The sequence below is a fragment of the Magnolia sinica genome, chromosome 3 (assembly GCF_029962835.1).
Source record: "Magnolia sinica isolate HGM2019 chromosome 3, MsV1, whole genome shotgun sequence".
Taxonomy (NCBI): domain Eukaryota; kingdom Viridiplantae; phylum Streptophyta; class Magnoliopsida; order Magnoliales; family Magnoliaceae; genus Magnolia; species Magnolia sinica.
Window position 1 is genome coordinate 101,776,317 of NC_080575.1, and position 19,028 is coordinate 101,795,344.

Sequence of the window (19,028 nt, forward strand, 5' to 3'; positions counted from 1 at the left end):
TTGGGGATATGTTTTTGCCTGCCGACCTATTTGCTTTGCCGATGTCCGAGTTCGACGTCATCCTGGGCATGGATTAGCTTGCCGAGTACTACGCCATATTGGATTACTCCGCGAGGACAGTCACGTTTTGTATACCTGGCTTGCCGCAGTTCCAGTTCATTGCTGAGCCCAGAAGAGAGCCGTTGTCTTGTTTGATGTCTTATGCCATAGAAGAGCCCATAGCGGTGAGCATCGACCAGTTGCCTGTGATTTGTGATTTTTTCAATGTGTTTCAGGAGATTCCGGGATTACCGCCTCGTCGACTCACTGAGTTACAGATTGATCTCGTGCCCGGTACCGCGCCTATTTCAAAGGCCCCATATCGTATGGCACCATTGGAGTTGCGGGAACTGCAGAAGCAGTTGGACGAGTTGTGCGAGTTAGGCTTTATCCGTCCGAGCAGTTCGCCGTGGGGAGTGCTGGCACTCTTCGTGAAGAAGAAGGATGGCTCGTTGAGGCTTTGCATAGATTACCGCGAGCTCAACAAGGTCACAATCAAGAATAAGTACTCGCTCCCAAGGATTGATGATTTGTTCGATCAGCTGCAGGGTGCACAGTTCTTTTCGAAGATTGACTTGCGTTCCGGTTATCATTAGATTCAGGTCCGAGAGGAGGACATTCCGAAGACAGTATTTAGGACGCGTTATGGTCATTTCGAGTTTCAGGTCATGTCCTTCGGACTAACCAATGCGCCAGCAGTGTTCATGCAGTTGATGAACGAGGTCTTTCGTCCGTATCTCGATCAGTTTGTTGTAGTCTTCATCGACGACATTCTGATTTATTCGAGGACCCGTGAGGAGCATGAGCAGCATTTAGAGGTTATGTTGCAGACCCTCCACGTACACCAGTTGTATGCGAAGCTGGAGAAGTGCGAGTTTTGGCAGGAGGAGGTGATTTCCTCAGTCACGTGGTGACGAGGGAGGGTGTCGCAGTGGACCCCTCGAAGGTTGAGACAGTGCGTCAGTGGGGCCAGCCCACGACTGCGTCCGAGATCCGTAATTTCCTTAGTTTAGCGGTCTACTACAGGCGTTTCATTGAGAGCTTCTCTAGTATTGCAGCCCCGTTGACCAGGTTGACTCGGAAGGGCGCGGAGTTTATTTGGAGTGACGCCTGCGAGGGAACATTTACGGAGTTAAAGGATCGTCTGACGTCCGCTCTCATCCTCACTCTTCCCTCTGGGAGTGACGGATTTATTGTATTTACTAATGCCTCGCATATTGGTTTGGGTGTTGTCCTGATGCAGCACGGGAGACTAGTGGCCTTCGCGTCTCGCCAGCTCAAGGTCCATGAGCTGAACTACCCCATGCATGATTTAGAGTTAGCTGCAGTTGTCTTCGCACTGAAAGTGTGGAGACACTATCTCTATGGGGTTAGGTTCGAGCTCTTTTCTGACCATAAGAGCTTGAAGTACCTCTTCTCACAGTCTGAGTTAAACATATGGCAAAGGCACTGGATGGAGCTCTTGAAGGACTATGATTTCGATCTTCAGTACCACTCGAGTAAGGCGAATGTGGTGGCGGATGCCCTCAGCCGTTAGCTATGAGGCTTGGTGGCGCATATGATGATTCAGGAGTGGAGGATGCTCGAGGATATAGCAGAATACGACTTTGAGTTTGGCTGTAGTCTTCTATTGTGCAGTTATCGAGCCTGTCGATTCAACTCTCTCTTGTCGCAAGGGTGATCGAGGCTCAACAGGCAAACGAGTCGTTACAGGATTACCGAGCAGAGGCAGCATCTGAGAGTCAGGCAGATTGGCAGATTGGTTCTGACGGTGGACTTTGCTTCAGAGGCCGATTATGTGTCCCGGATATTCCTGAGTTACGTAGAGATCTTATGACCGAGGCACATCGATCGCGGTTTTCTATCCACCCTGGCTCGACGAAGATGTACCGCGATATGAGGCGACAATTTTTTTGGGCGGGGATGAAGCGCCAGATCGCCAGTTTTGTAGCCGAGTGTGACACATGCCCGCGTGTCAAGGCCGATCATCAGAGACCTCCTGGTCTATTGCAGCCGTTGAGTGTCCTAATGTGGAAGTGGGAGCATGTGTCGACAGATTTCATTATGGGCTTGCCGAGGACTCAGCGCGGTCATGACGCCATCTGGGTTGTCGTTGATCGTCTGACGAAGTCGGCACATTTTATTGCGATACGTGCGACTTAGCCTTTGGACCAGCTTGCGAGATTATTCATCGAGGATGTTGTGAGGCTGCATGGCGTTCCAGTCTCAATCGTTTCTGACCGAGACCTGAGGTTTACGTCTCAGTTTTGGGGGAGCTTCCAGAGAGCGATGGGTTCTGATTTACAGCTCAGCATCGCGTACCATCCGCAGACCAATGGCCAGACCGAGAGGGTCAACCAGATCCTTGAGGATATGCTTCGGGCCTGCGCGATTGATTTCGGGGTAGCTGGGATGAACATCTGTGATTGGCTGAGTTCTCATACAATAACAGCTATCAGGCGACCATCGGCATGGCCCCTTTTGAGGCACTATATGGCAGACCATGCAGATCACCGAGTTGTTGGACCAAGGTTGGAGAGCGTCATCTCCTAGGTCCCAAGCTTGTGCAGGAGACGTCAGAGGCTATTGATATCATCAGGCAGAGGATGCGCACAGCTCAGAGCCGGCAGAAGAGTTTTGCTGATCGTCGGCATCGTCCCTTGGAGTTTGATGTAGGTGACCATGTGTAGCTCAAGGTCTCGCCCATGAAGGGCGTAGTTCGATTTGGAGCGAAGGGCAAGCTTGTCCCGAGATTCATAGGACCTTTTGAGATCACTGGGCTCATTGGCGCTGTGGCCTATCGACTTGCCTTACCATCTCAGTTGTCTGATGTCCACAACGTTTTTCATGTCTCCATGTTGAGGAAGTATGGGTCAGACATCATTCCTATTATCGATTGGCAGCCGTTAGAGGTTCGTGAGGACGCTTCCTATATTGAGCAGCCAGTCCGTATCCTTGATCGGAAGGAGCAGGTCCTCCGGACCAAGGTCATTCTATTGGTGAAGGTTCAGTGGGGTCACCATTCTATTGAGGAGGCTTCTTGGGAGCTCGAGGCTGAGATTCGAGAGCATTATCCCCATCTTTTTAATGATTGATTGTGTTGTATGTTGTATGTTATCCCTGATTTTATACAGTGATGTTATGTTTCTTCTCCCTCTTAAGTTCTGCTTAGTTGCGATGATTATGTAAATTTCGAGTACAAAATTTCTATTAGGAGGGGAGAGCTGTAAGCCCCATATCCTAGACTGTACCGTTCCATAGGCTTCCGCGGTCTTTCCGGTATAATTCCGGCAACCTTCGACCCTTAACCGGTATTTGCGCGCGACCCTGATTCTCATGCCGTCAATCCGAGTTGGCTCAACCCAGGACTTGTACCTTAGCGATCGCGTCGTCGCCACGGTTCCGATGCCGCGACTCCAGCGCCAAGGCGATACCCTGGTTGGGAGATGTGGGCCAGCGTTCGGTGCGAGGAAAACGTCACGCGTGCGAATTCCGAGGGAATCTCTACAAGGTGTCACATCAATCAATCAACCCATCAATCCCATCATGTCAAGTACACATCACCTTTCACCTTTTCCCAAGCAAGCCCCAAAGTCAAAAAGTTCTTACACAAGCCTTACCTCTCTTACAACTTTTACCACAAAAGTAAAAAAGGAGCCTCTTACACCCATCACCACCACATCCATCACTCCATCACCCATCACTCCCTCTCTCTCTCTCCCTTACAAGTCTCTCTCTCATTTTCAAACTTTTCCAAGCAAAAAAAATCCCATACGTATGAGCCTCTCCCCTTATCCCCCAAGCTTCAAGTGTGGCCCACCTTTCCTACCCCTTCATCTCTCATCTCAACCATCCATTTCTCATCTTCCTCCATCAAAGAGAAGCACAAGGAGCTAAGGAAGCCAAGGGAGCAAGAAGATCAAGTGGTGGGTGCTTTGATAGGGTAGTTTTGATGTTTTTAAGATGGGCCAAGTGAGGCCAACCGATCAATGGTTTGGATCTCACTTTGGACCCTAAGATGTGGTCGATGGCTCACTTGGATCATCATGATCATTCCATGATGGGGCCATTCTCCATGGACCCCATCATGATGTTTATTTTCCTTGCATATTCAGGATCATCTAGACCGTCTAATTTAGTGGAGAAGGGATCTCCACCGTTGGATTTTGGATTTAAGGGGCCTATGTATAATGGGACCCACTTGATGTATGATTTAGTGCAAGGGAGGGCCCATAGTGTCGGGGTCCCTCCATCACGCGTGTCCCACTCTCTATCTCTCTCTCCCCCTCTATTTTTCATTTTTTATGTGCGATGATAATGAGGTTGTGTGGCCCACTTGAATGGACCCCACTATGAAGTATGTATTTTGTCTAAGTCGCCTAAGTGGGACCCACTTCATGTGTGTAGTACCCACACTACCCATCATTGGTGGCCCACTTGAGCAGGCCCACTTGCATGGCCAGACCGTCCAGCGTTCCTGGACGCTGGACGTTTGTTGGAAATCACAAATATCATCTTGTTTCCAAAGGTTATGGGTGGCCCACTCATATGGGTCCCACCTTGATGTAGGTATTTAATCCACGTCGTCCATTCCTTTTCCAAGCTTGTTTTAGGCGTTGAGCCGAAAGATGGGACCGATCAGACTTTCAGGCGGGCCATAACATGGCAAACAGTGGGCTTTCTGTTGAAATATCCCTCATTGCTTCTATACACCGAAACAGGCCCAATATTGGGCTTGTTTTGCTTGTCTTGAGCCATGGAGGGCCATTGGACGGAGTGGATTATCGGACGTGGGCCCCACCTGTGAAAAACCACAAAAAACTCTTGAAAACAAAAAAAAATATAGCTTGGGCAGCAGCAACGCTGCTGCCGTTGTCAGAGAGCAGACAGCACCTGCTGCTACCTGCGCACGTACGTTGGCAAACGGGCTGGCGGTCAGCAACCCATGGCTCTAGCCATGGGCCCCACCTTGATGTTTATTTGTCATCCAATCCGTTCATGAGGTGGGTCACCTCCTTAAATGGGCCCCCTCCAAATTCCAACGCCATCCAAGGCTCAGGTGGCCCACACCGTATGAAACAGTGGGATTGAACCTCTACCTTTGAAACCCTTTTTGGGCCCACAGAAGTTTTGGATCAGGGTGAAATTTGTTTTCACCCTTCATCTAGGTCTACTTGACCTTACCAACGGGTTGGATGAAGTATAAACATTATGGTGGGCCCCACTTGGAGCCCATAGTGATATTCGTGTTTTGCTGCCACCGTCCAGGCGGACGATGGAGCACACTGTGATGTTTATGTTGAGCTCGCTCAACACTGTGATGTTTGTGTTGAGCCCACTATGATGTTTATGTTGAGTCCGCTCAACACTGTGATGTTTGTGTTGAGCCCACTGTGATGTTTATGTGCGTGTGTGGGTGTGTAAGTGTGTGTGTATATATATATATATAATATTATATTATATATAATAATGTATGTACTATATATATATTATGTATAATTTGCTAGTGATGGGAGGCCCATCTCAGTTTACTTGTGGCCTGTGGTCGAGGCCCACTTTGATATGTATTTAAGGCCCATCTCAGCTTATTTCTGGCCTATGGGTTGAGGCCCATTTGATGCACATTTGGGGCCCAATTGGCGAGGCCCATTTGATACATATAAGGCCCATGTGAGTAGGCCCATTTGATGCACTCTAAGGCCCACGGGTTATAGCCCATTGCAATGTACATAAGGCCCATTGGTGCGGCCCATTGATGTGGCCCACTTAATGAATATAAGGCCCATGTGATTTGGCCCATTTGATGTATTTAAGGCTCAATGGGATGTACCTAAGGTCCATTGCAATGTGTGATCCCAACATGGGTTATGTAATGATGTTTACGTCGGGCTATGCCTTGGGAGCAATGGTAGTTTGACGTCCACATTGTAAGTATAGTGTTGGTTAAATGTCCGCATTATGACTCACCCTAAGGCTCATTATAGGCCCGTACGTGCTATGTGTAGGCCGTCTAGGCCCATCTTCGTTATGAACATCATCCATCCCATATAACATGTTTAGTTCCATGATTCATGATCATATGCATCATACGTATACTTGATATGAGAAATGATTGATCATAGCATATGCTTTTGGGCAGATTGTTTAGGGGCTCTCGTACAGGGAGTGTTGCCCTACATGAGCGCACGATATGTGCAGGATTGTTGTATGACTGAATAGTGTGATTCATGCATTCACATTGTGTGATATGGTTACTATACGCCCTAGCAACATCAGGGTCGTAGCCTCCACAGATGTATCGTGGTTGGCAGGATTGGATACCGAAAATACTGTTCTACATAGGGTGCGATAGATATCCCTGGGTGAAAGTCCCTAAACCCTTATGGTATCAAGAGGTTGCTCCAACGTCTAGACCCAGTGGGTGCATGAGCGCCGAGTGCCGATTACCAGACGGTTGCGCTTTTTACTGTGTCGGGGTCGGTTGGAAGGGGGTGCGGCCTTACCCGCCCGAGAGTAGGGGGCAATGCTAGGCTAAGTCTGACCAACTCGAGGAATGGGTCCACTATTGACGAGCCGAGCCAGATATTGGCAGGCGGATAGTGAAGTCTTTTCCACTCACCTTATTGCGCGCGATGGGGTGGCAATCTAGCTTGGAGTGTACTAAACCCTGGTGATATTCTAGATTTTGAGTTGTATCGATATGTGGACTTAGATGAGGATTTGTATGCTTGAGTTGCATTTCGCATTGCATGGCCTTGGTATGGCCGACATCATTCTTTGCACCGCATGGTCTTGGTACGGCTAATGGTATTCTTGGAATTCATCAGCATGTTCCGCATTACTCTGATACTGCATAGCTGCATTACCACCTTGAGCATACACTTTCACCACCCTCTAAGCTTTCTATAAGCTTATGCACGACCGTTGCGTGCAGGTGACGTTGGATCGTAGCAGCGCTGAGGCTTGGGCGCATAGCAGATCATTTTGGAGTTTTGTTCATCTTTATTGTATTTCCTTTTATGCTCATTGTACTTGTAAAGTTTTTTATCATAGTGAAAATGTGATGGAGTTTTTAGTTGTTGTTTGTGGGTTTTGCCTTTGGTTATGCTTCTTACGAATCAAACTGATGTTGAAAATCCTCCTCATAGCATCCCAGGATCGGAAACTGGCGAATGGCCGATGGGAGCCAAGAATGGGGTTCTACGGAGGCTGTCGGCGCCGGATTCGGCAATCGGGAATTTTGTGAGCCCGGTTTCCGAGTTTGGGGCGTGACACAGCATACTATTTATTTTCCATCCAACCTGTTGATAGGGTCGCGTGGACCAGGGGCCCACTGGAATGTTTATTTGCACCCAACCGGTTCATAGGGCCACGCGGTCAGGGAGGGGCCCACCGTAATGTTTATTTTTTACCCAACCAGTTGATGAGGTCACGTGGGCAGGGAGCCCACCGTGACATTTATTTGACGTCCAACCTGTTTATAAGGTCACCTGGACCTGGGGGTGGACGTGGGGCCCACCGAAATGTGGTTCACAAATCCAGCCCACCCATTATATGTGTCCCACCTGGCTGATGGTCCAGACCAAATTTCAGCAACATCCAAAACTCAGGTAGGCCCCACCAAGTGATTTTACATGTTTTGGCATGTCTTCATATGATTTTAGATGGTATGGCCCACCTGAGTTCCATATACGGCTGATTTTTGGGTGGACCGTAGCCAGGAGGATGGCCCACCAAGCGCAGGGTGTTGATGTTTGAAACGCATCACGTGGGGTCCACAGCTGGGGCCGTGAGCCCCAGCCCGTCCGTCCATCAGCGGCCAGCGCACGCTGCCTGCGCCTTCTGTCAGTAGCAGCAGCAGCGCTGCTGTTGTGTTTCGTTTTTTTTAAAAAGAAATTTTGTGGTTTTTCCCCTGCAGGGCCCACAGCTGATGAATCCACTCCAGCCATTGGATTCCACGGTCCAAGACCAACCAAATGAGTCCAATATGTAGCCTGTCTTGGGTGAATAGAAGCTTCAAGGCGTGTTTTAATGGTATACACTACTATTCCCTATGGTATGACCCGCCTGAAAATCGGATTAGCCTCAAATTTCTACTCAACGCCTAAAAACATGTGGGGAATGGAATGGAAGGCGTGGATTGGATTTGTATATCAAGATGGGGCCTCCAGGGGCAGCCCACCCTAAAAGCTAACTTTATCCCCTTTTTTTGTGTTAGCTTGTCAGTACACACCCATGTTAGTACGCACTCCATGTTAGCCAGGCGTCCAGTGTCTCTGGACGCTGGACAGCATAATACACATCATTGTGGTGGGTCCCACATGATCGTGTCCCACACATCAAGGTGGGTCCCACGTGAATGTGGCCCAGCTGATTTGCATCAAGCTGATATTTGTGTCTTTTCCTTCATCTCGGCCATCCGATGGACCCATTGAAAGGTGGGCCTCACGATCGGACGGTCAAGATTGTGTTGCATCGTGGTAGCCACAAGATATCACATCAAAGGAAGAGATAGAGGGAGAGAAAGAGAAAACCGGTAAGATAGAGGGACCCCGCCACTATGGGCCCCTCATTACATTACATACATCATTGTGGGTCCCACGACAAGTGGTCCCTAAATGAAATGAAATCTACCGATCGATTACCCACCTCGTTGGCCTCCTTCTTGCTCCCTTGGCCTTTTATGCTCCTTGCCTTGCCTTTTGATGGAGGTTGATGGAAGATTGATGGTGTGGATAAAAGATGAGAGGGTGGGCCACACTTGTGGTTTGGGAGAGAGGAAGCTTGGATGTGGGATGTTGCTTGGGAGATTTGAGAAATGAGAGAGAGAATGAGAGGATGGGAGTGATATAGATGGGTGAGGTGTGATGGGTGATGGGTGATGTAAGGAAAGGTATGGGTTGGGTTGAAATTTTAGAGAAAGAGGAATGAGTGAAGAGAGAGAGAGTTGACTTTGTGGAGAAAGAGGGATGGGTTGTTGTACTTGGGTAAGGTGTGACTTGACTTATACTTGACATTGATTGATTGATTGATTGATTGGACATATCGTAGAGATTTCCTCGATATTTGTAACGCGCGGCATTTCTTTGAAACAAACGCTGGCCTACATCTCCTAGCTTGGGTATCGGTTTGGTGCGCGAGTCGCGGGGTTAGAACCGCGGCGACGACGCGGTCACTATGATGTAAGTTTCGGGTCGAGCCGACGTCGGTGTGCAGGACCAGGCTTAGGATCGCGCGCAAATGTCAGATACGGTGCGAAGGTTGCCGAAATTTGATCGAAAGGACCACGGAAGCTAACGGAGCGGTACGGACTAAGACACGGGTCTTACACGAGGCCAGACATTGCTCAAGCAGTGAGAGTTGTTAGCAGGTTCATGAACAACCCCAAGAAGGAACATTGAAAAGCTGTGAAGTGGATCCTTAGATACCTAGTAGGTACTAAGGATGTAGGGCTGTGTTATGGTGGATCGGAAATCAATTTATAAGGCTACGTGGATTCAGATTTGGCAGGAGATATCGACAGCAGAAGAAGCACTATAGGTTATGTTTTTTCTCTAGGAAATGCTGCAGTCAGTTGGGTTTCTCAGTTATAGAATATAGTATCTATCAGTACAATAGAAGCAGAATATGTTGCCGCTACAGAAGCATGCAAGAGATGGTGTGGATGAAAGGTTTCATGGAAGAGTTAGGTAAGAAGTAAGCAGATTACAAGTTGTATAGTGATAGTCAGAATGCAATACACTTGGCTAAGAATTTAGCCTTTCTTCAAGGACCAAGCATATTGTCATCAGATATCACTTTATATGTTCGTTACTGGAAGATAGATCGATTGCTCTAGAGAAGATTCATATAAGTGAGAATCCTGCGGATATGCTGACCAAGGCGGTGACATGGGAGAAGTTGAAGTTTTGTTCAGCTTTAATTGGTCTTCAGGCTTGAAGACGGGGAGGCGATGCACTCCGGATGTAAAAGACGAAGGTTTATGGCGATATATCTCCAAGTGAAAGATTATTGAGATGTGGAGCCACATCTGGGGGCTGCTCGACCGGTCGTCGCCCATGCTCGACCGGTCGAGTGCCCCACTCGACCAGTCGTGAGCAGTCGTAGACTGGCTCGACTCCAAGTCCAGCAAACATCAGAGTTTGGGTTCCGAGGTGCTCGACCGGTCGTGGCCCATGCTCGACCGGTGCCGTCTGCTTGACCAGTCGAGGTTACACAGATTCATTTCCTGATTTGATGCGGACTGCGGAAATTTGAGTCAGTTTTCGCAAGGGTACGAAAGGGAAGTTGCCTAAACTATAAATAAGTGTCCGTAGAACTTTTCTAAGGTATGAGAAATAATTCTAAGGTATTGGCAAAGGGTTTTCTCTGTATTTTCAAGGGAGAAGTTAGTATATTGCCTTGTAATCTTCATTTTTTCCTCATAGTGGAAGTTTGCATCCATGGGTTTTTACCCTAGTTTGTGGTTTTTCCACGTATATCTTGTCTTGTGGTTTGTTTGGATTGCTTTGATCTGTTTCTAGTTTATATTTCTTCTTGTTTATCGTTTGTGAGTGAGACCGGAGATTGGATCTCAGTTCACTGCGTTATTGGCATACTGCGCAACATGCTCTCCTGTTCAAAGGTAACAACACTCTCTTGTTTTTTACTGTACAATATCCACCATCCATCCACCACACATACATATTTGCTCATCCTACCTACTGGTACAGTCAGTCTACCATATGTGTGCAATATCTGATCTGTCAATCATGTGGGCCATGCAGTGTAGGTGCCCTGGCCCTGATTTACGGCCACTCAACTCATCAAAAGGACTAGAGTGCATAAAAGGAATGGACAACTAAAACAAGGTTTTTTTTTTCCTTGTACCGAGCACCTTGGCTCATCTGATGAGTGGACTGGCCAGAGTTTTGATCCAAGGTTTGTACACCGTGGGCTCTGCATGGATGGTAGAGATGTTCAACACCCATGCCGGGCAATAGGGATTAGCAAACACTCCATTTCTATCTTATATCAAAACACACACACGCAAGCGCATGTACACACGTAAGCATGTATAGACATGTGTCTAATGATTTTAATTCATTAATTTCATCTTTGATATATATATATATATATATATATATATATATATATATATATATATATATATATATATATATATATATGTTAATAGGGATCCAACCATTCGTTACACTAAACCATTTTGATATTCCTCAAGAACTCGAAGACCGGTGCATGGCTAGTTCTCGAATTTAGTAAGTTTTCTTCCATGTACCTGCACCACACCATGTTGTTGCTTGGTTATGGGACAGGTTTGGGTTAGGCTGGGTCAGTGTCAGTGCAAGCTTGAACCATTTGCTAAATGGGCTAAGGATTGTCCCAAACACGTCCCATGGCCCATTCATGTGGTCCAACCTGACCCATTAAAAATTCATCAGGCATGACCTATCCCATTAATAGTAATGAATCTTACTCGAATGACTTGACCCAATCTAACACGACTCAACTCATGGTCAAGAAGGGAATATAGGGTAAAAGCCTGGCTCAATTTGTGGATACATACACTCAATATAAACTTCATGAATAGATACTTATCTTCTAGTAGTTTGTTCCCAGTTTTGAGCCATGCACTGTCCAAACGTATTGAAAATGTATATGGGTCAAGTTGGGTCGGGTCATCCGTCCACAAGACGAGTCTGTCGACTCAGACTCGGTTAGACTTGATCTTGTTCGATATCACATGAATTCACCTCCACTTGGGCCAATCAACCCGATGCAACCCAACTTAGGAGTCCTGACTCAATTAAGGACCAAATGAGTGGGTCAAAGAAACTGAGACTTTTTTGTTAGAAATCAAGTGTTTCTTGTACATAATGGAGGATAGAAAAAAGATAACGAGACGATCAGATCTATCGGGTTCAAGGCTCGACTTGAATAGTCAATTTCTCAATATAGATTTGCTGCCCTTTTTCTGAATAAGTGCAAACGAAGGAAATTTGCAAATTGTCTTCAGGATACAATGAACTCTCAATCCAAATTTCAACATGAAAATTTGCACATTTAAGTGTTGAACAGATCTCTAGATTTGACACCAATATGCCTTTAAGACGTTTAGAAAAAAAACTTAACAAGAAGTCAGATCGAGAGTAATTGCACAAAAGATGATATAATCTTAAGAATTAAAAGTGTTAACTTCTGAATTATATTATCCAGGATTTATATCAATTGAAAGGTTATAAATTTCTTCTTAAAGTGATGCTAATGTGCCTATTCAAAAAATACATACCCATTCATAGCAAACATTAATATTCTTTCATGAAAGGATATGACTCTTTGTCCTATGACAATTAATTCCGTACCCATTCAGACAAAAACAATTATCTAATAGTAAAAACTGTATCCACATGAGCGACACGTGGCATAGGTGCCACATGTACAATCATGTCACAATTACTCTCAATCAACAAAAGGTAATAAATCATCAAGATAAACCGTAGTTCAATTTCAGTTGTACCATGACCCAAAAAATTTGAACCATGTGCCAAAAAGACTAAGGTTCTTTTTACTCTTTGCGATGATGCGCATGTACGAAGTGCTAAGTGCACCTAATAAAGCGCCCAAACAGCCCTACAACCCACGCCGCGCTCATAGACGATGCTTGCACCATCCTCGAGGAGATTTGAACCGTGGTTGCATAAGCAAAAACTCCTTCTCTTACTGATTGACTATACACACTATTTATGAAAAGTTTAAATATTTAATATATTTATTTATTTTCTAAAAATAACTTCTTTTTTTAAATTTATTTTTATTCTAAAAAACACAACATTTTTAACCATGACATTTACTTAATATTGATCTATGTTCTCTAGCCCTAGGCCATCAGCTACCCATTTAGCTTGGCCCAAACCCGTTTCAAAACCAGATCTAGCTTGTTAACCCACAGATTGACCCGACCTATGGTGTCATAGTACTAAGGCACACCATGTCTACATGTGTGGTCTGGGTGTGCACTCTTGTTTACTATTACATGGTGTGGTCTATTAATTTTTTTTCAATAACTATTTTTGCAGAGAAGATTTTGAATATTTTGCAGAAGTATGTTTTAAGTCTTTTGGGGATAGAGTAAAATACTGGACCACCTTCATTGAGCCAAACCTAATGGTGAAACTCAGTTACCTCATTGGCATATACCCTCCCACCCATTGCTCCAAACCACATGGCAATTGCACGGCAGGCAACTCCACAATAGAGCCATACATTGCAGCCCATAATATCATATATATTGTCACATGCCACTGCGACCCATATTTACAGGACAAAATATCAGGTATGAAATTATGGCCACCTTATCTTTCTTCATTTGTACTAGGGTTTTCATGTATATTAAAGAGAAGCAAGAAATCAAAGTAAAAATAATAATAATAATAATAATAATAATAATAAAAGAAGAAGAAAGAAAGAAAGAGAAAAGATAAGGAAAGAAAAACGTTGACTTAAACTCCTCTAGTAAACTTGACTCAATCATATTTCACCTGGAGTTGGGAAAAATTGATCTTGTCATGACTCAGTCAAAACTAGAGAAAACTTGAATTTGAGTTGACTCAGCACAACTTGACATTATTTACATAATGTTTATACTTTTTTAAATACCAAATGTTACTGAAAAAACTCAGATGAGTTTTCAGGAAACTCCCATTCGAGTTTCTGAGTCAACTCAAATTGACTGAGCTTTGAGCCGAATAGATCTTTCATGTTTTTAAAATATGAAAAAAATGTAACGGTATTGGTATGTTTGGTTTTATGGGAGGGGGAAAGAAGAAGCAGAATTGGTGAGTGTTGTTGCACTACACTAACTGCACAGGAACCTTCCCATGAATGTAATTGTATATGAACACGTGGGTATTCATGCCCGGCCCGATTCAAATCATCAATTCATTTCAACCCACTTTTCTCAGGCCAGATCTAAAGACCCAGGCCCATCTGATGATTCTAGCCATTCCTGTCTTAAGCCTTTGGATGGTTAGTAGTTATCCTCGTCTGACCAAAGTGGTGCTTTGGAAGACCAAGCAGTCCAAGGTGGGATCCACTGAATTGGACATCTTTACTATACGAATGACCACAGCCATCCTTTTTCACATCCTATTAATAGGATGATTTGTATATTCGATTGGTGTGATTTTGTAAGGTGCCCTATTAATTAAGAGTTTGTAAAATCCAGTAGTCTGACACGGGGAAGGACGTACGTGTAGAGGTGGAGCACCATCTTCCGCTAGGATAACTACTCCGAATCCACGTAGCTTCTCTGGAATCCTCACAGAGACTTCTCGAATCTACGAGGGAAAAGCAAGAAAAATAGAAAATAAATTCTATAAAATTTGTAAATTGATTGATATCTGAATAAACAAGTTTACAACCATTTAAATAGGGATATTAAGCCATGGGAGAAGTTTTGGAATTAAACTACAACTAAAACTCATAGAAATCGCGACTTTTTATAAACAGTAAACTTACTATTTATAGACAATCATGATTTCTAATGGTGCGCATGGTTTTTGGCCAAAAATAGTAAGTATTCTATTTGACTGAATCATGACGTTCCCCTATTTATTCTAAGCACTTTTCATGTTGGACGCAACTCCTAAAGCCTAACGGATGAAGAGTAATAGCCAAACTAAAACTTACTAAAAATAGTAAAAACGAAAATAAACAGGGATTTCAACCGTCGATCTGGTGGAATATCACAAATTCGGCGTGGGTAACCTGGCATAGTGGGTTGGGTGGCTAAAGTAGCTTGTCCTACCCCAAAATCATATGTGGTACGTCTGATAACTCATTCCGGTTTGCGACATGCGTCTGTTTTAAGTTCTGACGGTCCGAACCACCTCTGTCTTCAATCGGGCCTTTTCTGGTCCATCTTGGTCATGAAATTATCCGCGACCCGCTCTACATCTTAGACACTTTCCATCAATGACATGGTCATCCCACATGTCCAAAATCCAACTGGGTGCATGCATGGGAAGGTTCCCATGAACCGGGTGCATTGGAGCATAAAAAAAAATAAAAATAAAATAAAATTTGTCGGGTGCATTGGGGCATTTTCCACTTGTTACCGACATAACAAGGAGAGGTGTAGTTTTTAGTCTAAAAATACTTTAAAAAAAAAAAAAAAAAAAAAAAAAAAAAAGAAGCCAAAAGCTGAAAGTGATTTTATTTATGACTTATAATAATCTTTATTATTATTATTATTATTTTAATAAAGGGTATCATTACTGAGGGAAAATTACAGGCCTATTTTGTGTGGGAACCCTTTCTAATGTAACCAAGACCTGCTTTATCCAGTAACACCTGACCCTTGATCAAGTGAGGGAGGGAAGCGAGACCCTAGAAAAAAGAGTTAATTTGATCCGAGCTGCCCATCTTAGCCAAATTGTCAGCCGGGCTGTTTGCTTCCCTAAAAACATGTAGAATCCGGAAGTTCGCCAGAGAGAAGAGACGTCTTATCTTTATCAGCCAGTAAGACCATTTCCAGGAGGGCGAGGAAACTTTGGTTAGACTGGACACCGCCCAACTAGAATCTGATTCAATGATGACGTTCGAGATCCTGAGTGCCAAACAAAATTTAATGCCGTCATGTACAACACGCATTTAAGCCGTATTGTTGAAGGCAGAACCGTAACCGCATGTGAAGGCAAAAATGGGGTCGCCATGGTGATCCCGGCAGATCCCTCCAACACCTGTGGGACTAGGATTAGCTAGAGTTGAACCATGCATCAATGTTTAGCTTGAGAAAACCAACTCTAGGCTTGATCCATTTGATAATGGAGGGAGGGCGGGCAGGGAGATGGGAGGAAGGGGTAGCGTGGGAAGCAAAAGCAGGAGAAGCCCAGTGGCGGAGAAGGAAAATATTGTCCAAATGGGGGAAAATGGTATGCAACCACCACCTAGCTAACTTTCAGGAAAATAGCTCAGCACGGGCGATCGTCGAATCGGGCTGCATTCCTAGCCTTCCAAATCTCCCATAATATGAAAACCGGGGCCATACGAATGATCGAATTTCTGTTCCCTGGGGGAAGGGGTCTTTGCCACCACCAATGCAGCCTATTCATGATGGAGAGATGAGAGAAGAGATGTATCCCAAGGAAAGCAGCGGTTCGATGCCACACTTATACTAGAAAGCATCCTAGTCTAAAAATACTAGAGCATTCATGTGAAGAAAAGAAGTATAATGATTTAAAAAGTAATTTCACCTTATACTGTTTCATAATTTTCACACATTTTTTTTGTGGATTAAAAGCTAAACAAGGAGGTCTTATTGGGATTGCGGATCATTTGGCAGCTCAGCGGGTCCTCGCTTTTAACATTGCCTGGTAAACAAAAGCTACTACGTCAGACAAAAAATTGTGAATTTTGAAATCTTGATATTTTTATTTTTATTTTTAGAAAACTATTAGGAGTTTTAAAGCACAAATATATATATATATATATATATATATATATATATATATATATTACGCACATGCGCGCCCACACACACATAAAACTAAGGTAGGTTCTTAATACATATGGGTCCCTGAAACTTTTAATGTTACACTGGATGACTTATTGTTGATCCACTTGAACTGGTCATTTGTTCATACAACTGAGAGCAAGCCATGGTGCAAAAATCATGCCAATCGGGTGATTCTAAGCTTTTGATCAATAGCATGAAAAGGGATAGTAAGGATTGGCCCAAAAAATAAAATAAGTAAAATAAACATCTTAAAACAGCTGCTGGATAGATCCCACTTTGTATTTCTTGTAATTCTAAAATAATACTTTGATTTGATGACTCCAGCCATGCAATTCATAATTTGTAACAACTGACAGTTGTAATAAATTGGCACCATTTAAATGATTAGGACCATCTGAATATACTAAGAGTTGGTGGAGCCCAATCTCCCACAGGCCACATGTATCTCAAAATGGGATTTAAAGCTTGTAGCACGTTGGGATTGCTGACTACTTCCAGCGGATGATCCGGCATTGTCGCTTATGTGAATTGCTGATAATTCTCATTTTGGGTGTGTTTGGTTGCAGTAAATGTCACTGTTACTTGTGTGAATCGCTGATAAATCTCATTTTGTGTGTGTTTGGTTGCAGTAAAGCTGATGAAATATCATGAAAATTTACACCAAATTAGACTGATTAATCATAAAATATTGTAAAATAATATGACATTTGGTGCAGCCAAATGCACCCAAATAATATTCATGAACTTTGTAATATTTTCTTTTTTGTGCTGGAAATTTGTTTTGATATTATGACAATTTTATTAGAAGTTATATATACTCTTGCCAACATTTCTATTTATTTGAAAAACATTAATGCACCCAAATTGCAGGTTTTTGGATCCTAAAATTTATGGAGATTATCCACCTGAAATGCGCCAGATATTAGGGTCAAGATTGGTGAAATTTTCATCAGAAGATCAAAGAAGACTACAAACTAAATTGGATTTTATTGGAATTAATCACCATATATTCAAGTTTCTATGTGCAAGACTTCATCTTATTTCCATTCAATATGGCTGCATTTGACAGAGACACATACACATTGATCACTGAGAGAAAAAGACGGTCAACTGATTGGAACACCGGTGAGAATAATACAATATATATAGTAGAATGTTAGAGAGAAAGTATTCACTTCATTAAGGTGACAGTTTTGCCCATGTTATAATAAGGACAAGCTTAAATCATAAGGGCAAAAAGTGGTCATTTTAGTGAAGGTGAAGGTTAGGCTTCTGTCACCGGTGATTTCAATATTTTAATCTCTTGATTATTTTATGCAGACTGGGATGCCAACTTTATATGTGGTACCGTGGGGTAAATGATTGTAACATACATCAAGGAAAGATACAACAATATGCCCATGTACATCACAGAAAATGGTAAGCATTCTCTCTTTCTTCATTTTTTTTTAAAAGGTTTTTTCATAGAGTAATGCTCACACATAATTAGGTGGATCGTCCAACTAATTTGGTTAATTAATACTAATTAATGCTTAGAGAGAGATGCGGTTGTTTCACGATAGCTCTTAGAAGGCTCTTATTAAAAAAGGATCAAAAGGCATGGGACCTACCTTGGTGTTAATGTGAAATTTCCCCCCATCATCATGTGCGTCACCTCATATTAGACCCTGGGTCTAAAAATCAGCGGACCACATAATTGAAAAGAGTGTTAAAAAGAATCTCACCCTTCAAAATGATTCTTTTGATGGGCCTATTTGAATCACTTATAGGCCTGATATTTTGGTACTACATGGCCTTTGGTGTGGCCTCTAATGGTTGGAGTGGATTTCATATAATGATAAATGTGAGCCCTGTAAAAATCAAGGGTGGACATCTTTGCCACAACTGTTCCATTTGTGTGGCCTACTTGAATCACATATTTGCTTGATATTTTGGCTCTTTAACTAGAATGATATTACACATCTAATGGTCGGATGGGGGGGTCTTATATACACACGGTAGGCCTTATAAAAAAATCAAGGTTAGCATCCCCCTGCAGCTGCTTGCTCCGAGAAAGCGGCCTTCTAGCTCCCGCACAAAAACTTAAATAGGTGTGGCATGGTCCTCAAGCGATATGGTGTGTCCTTGAAAAGGGGTCACTTTAGTATATATACTGTATATCCATACCATTAGTCCACATCTTCAGGTCATGATAGAGCAAGATTCCAAAAAGAAAAAAAAGATGAAAATCTCATGACTTGAGTGTTTTTTGCCACATGTCCTGTTGATAAAGTTACGGAAACCTGGATTATGGGAAATTTAAAATAATAGTAATAATAATTTCAGCTTGATCAAAACTTTTGTAGCTTACAAAACGTTTCTAATGGCCAATCACCACTGTTTCCTATGGTGTGGTCCATATGAGATTTATGTCTATTTCATTTTTTGAATAGTCTCTTAAAATGAACTGAAAATATGGTTGGATGGCATGGAT

General features: G+C 43.4%; 1 pseudogene; it reads left to right on the forward strand.

Annotated features, from left to right (window-relative positions):
* The window catches only part of LOC131239005 (beta-glucosidase 18-like), a 40,124-nt pseudogene extending 22,503 nt beyond the window's left edge, over positions 1-17,621 (forward strand).
* The last annotated feature ends 1,407 nt before the right edge of the window (positions 17,622-19,028 follow it).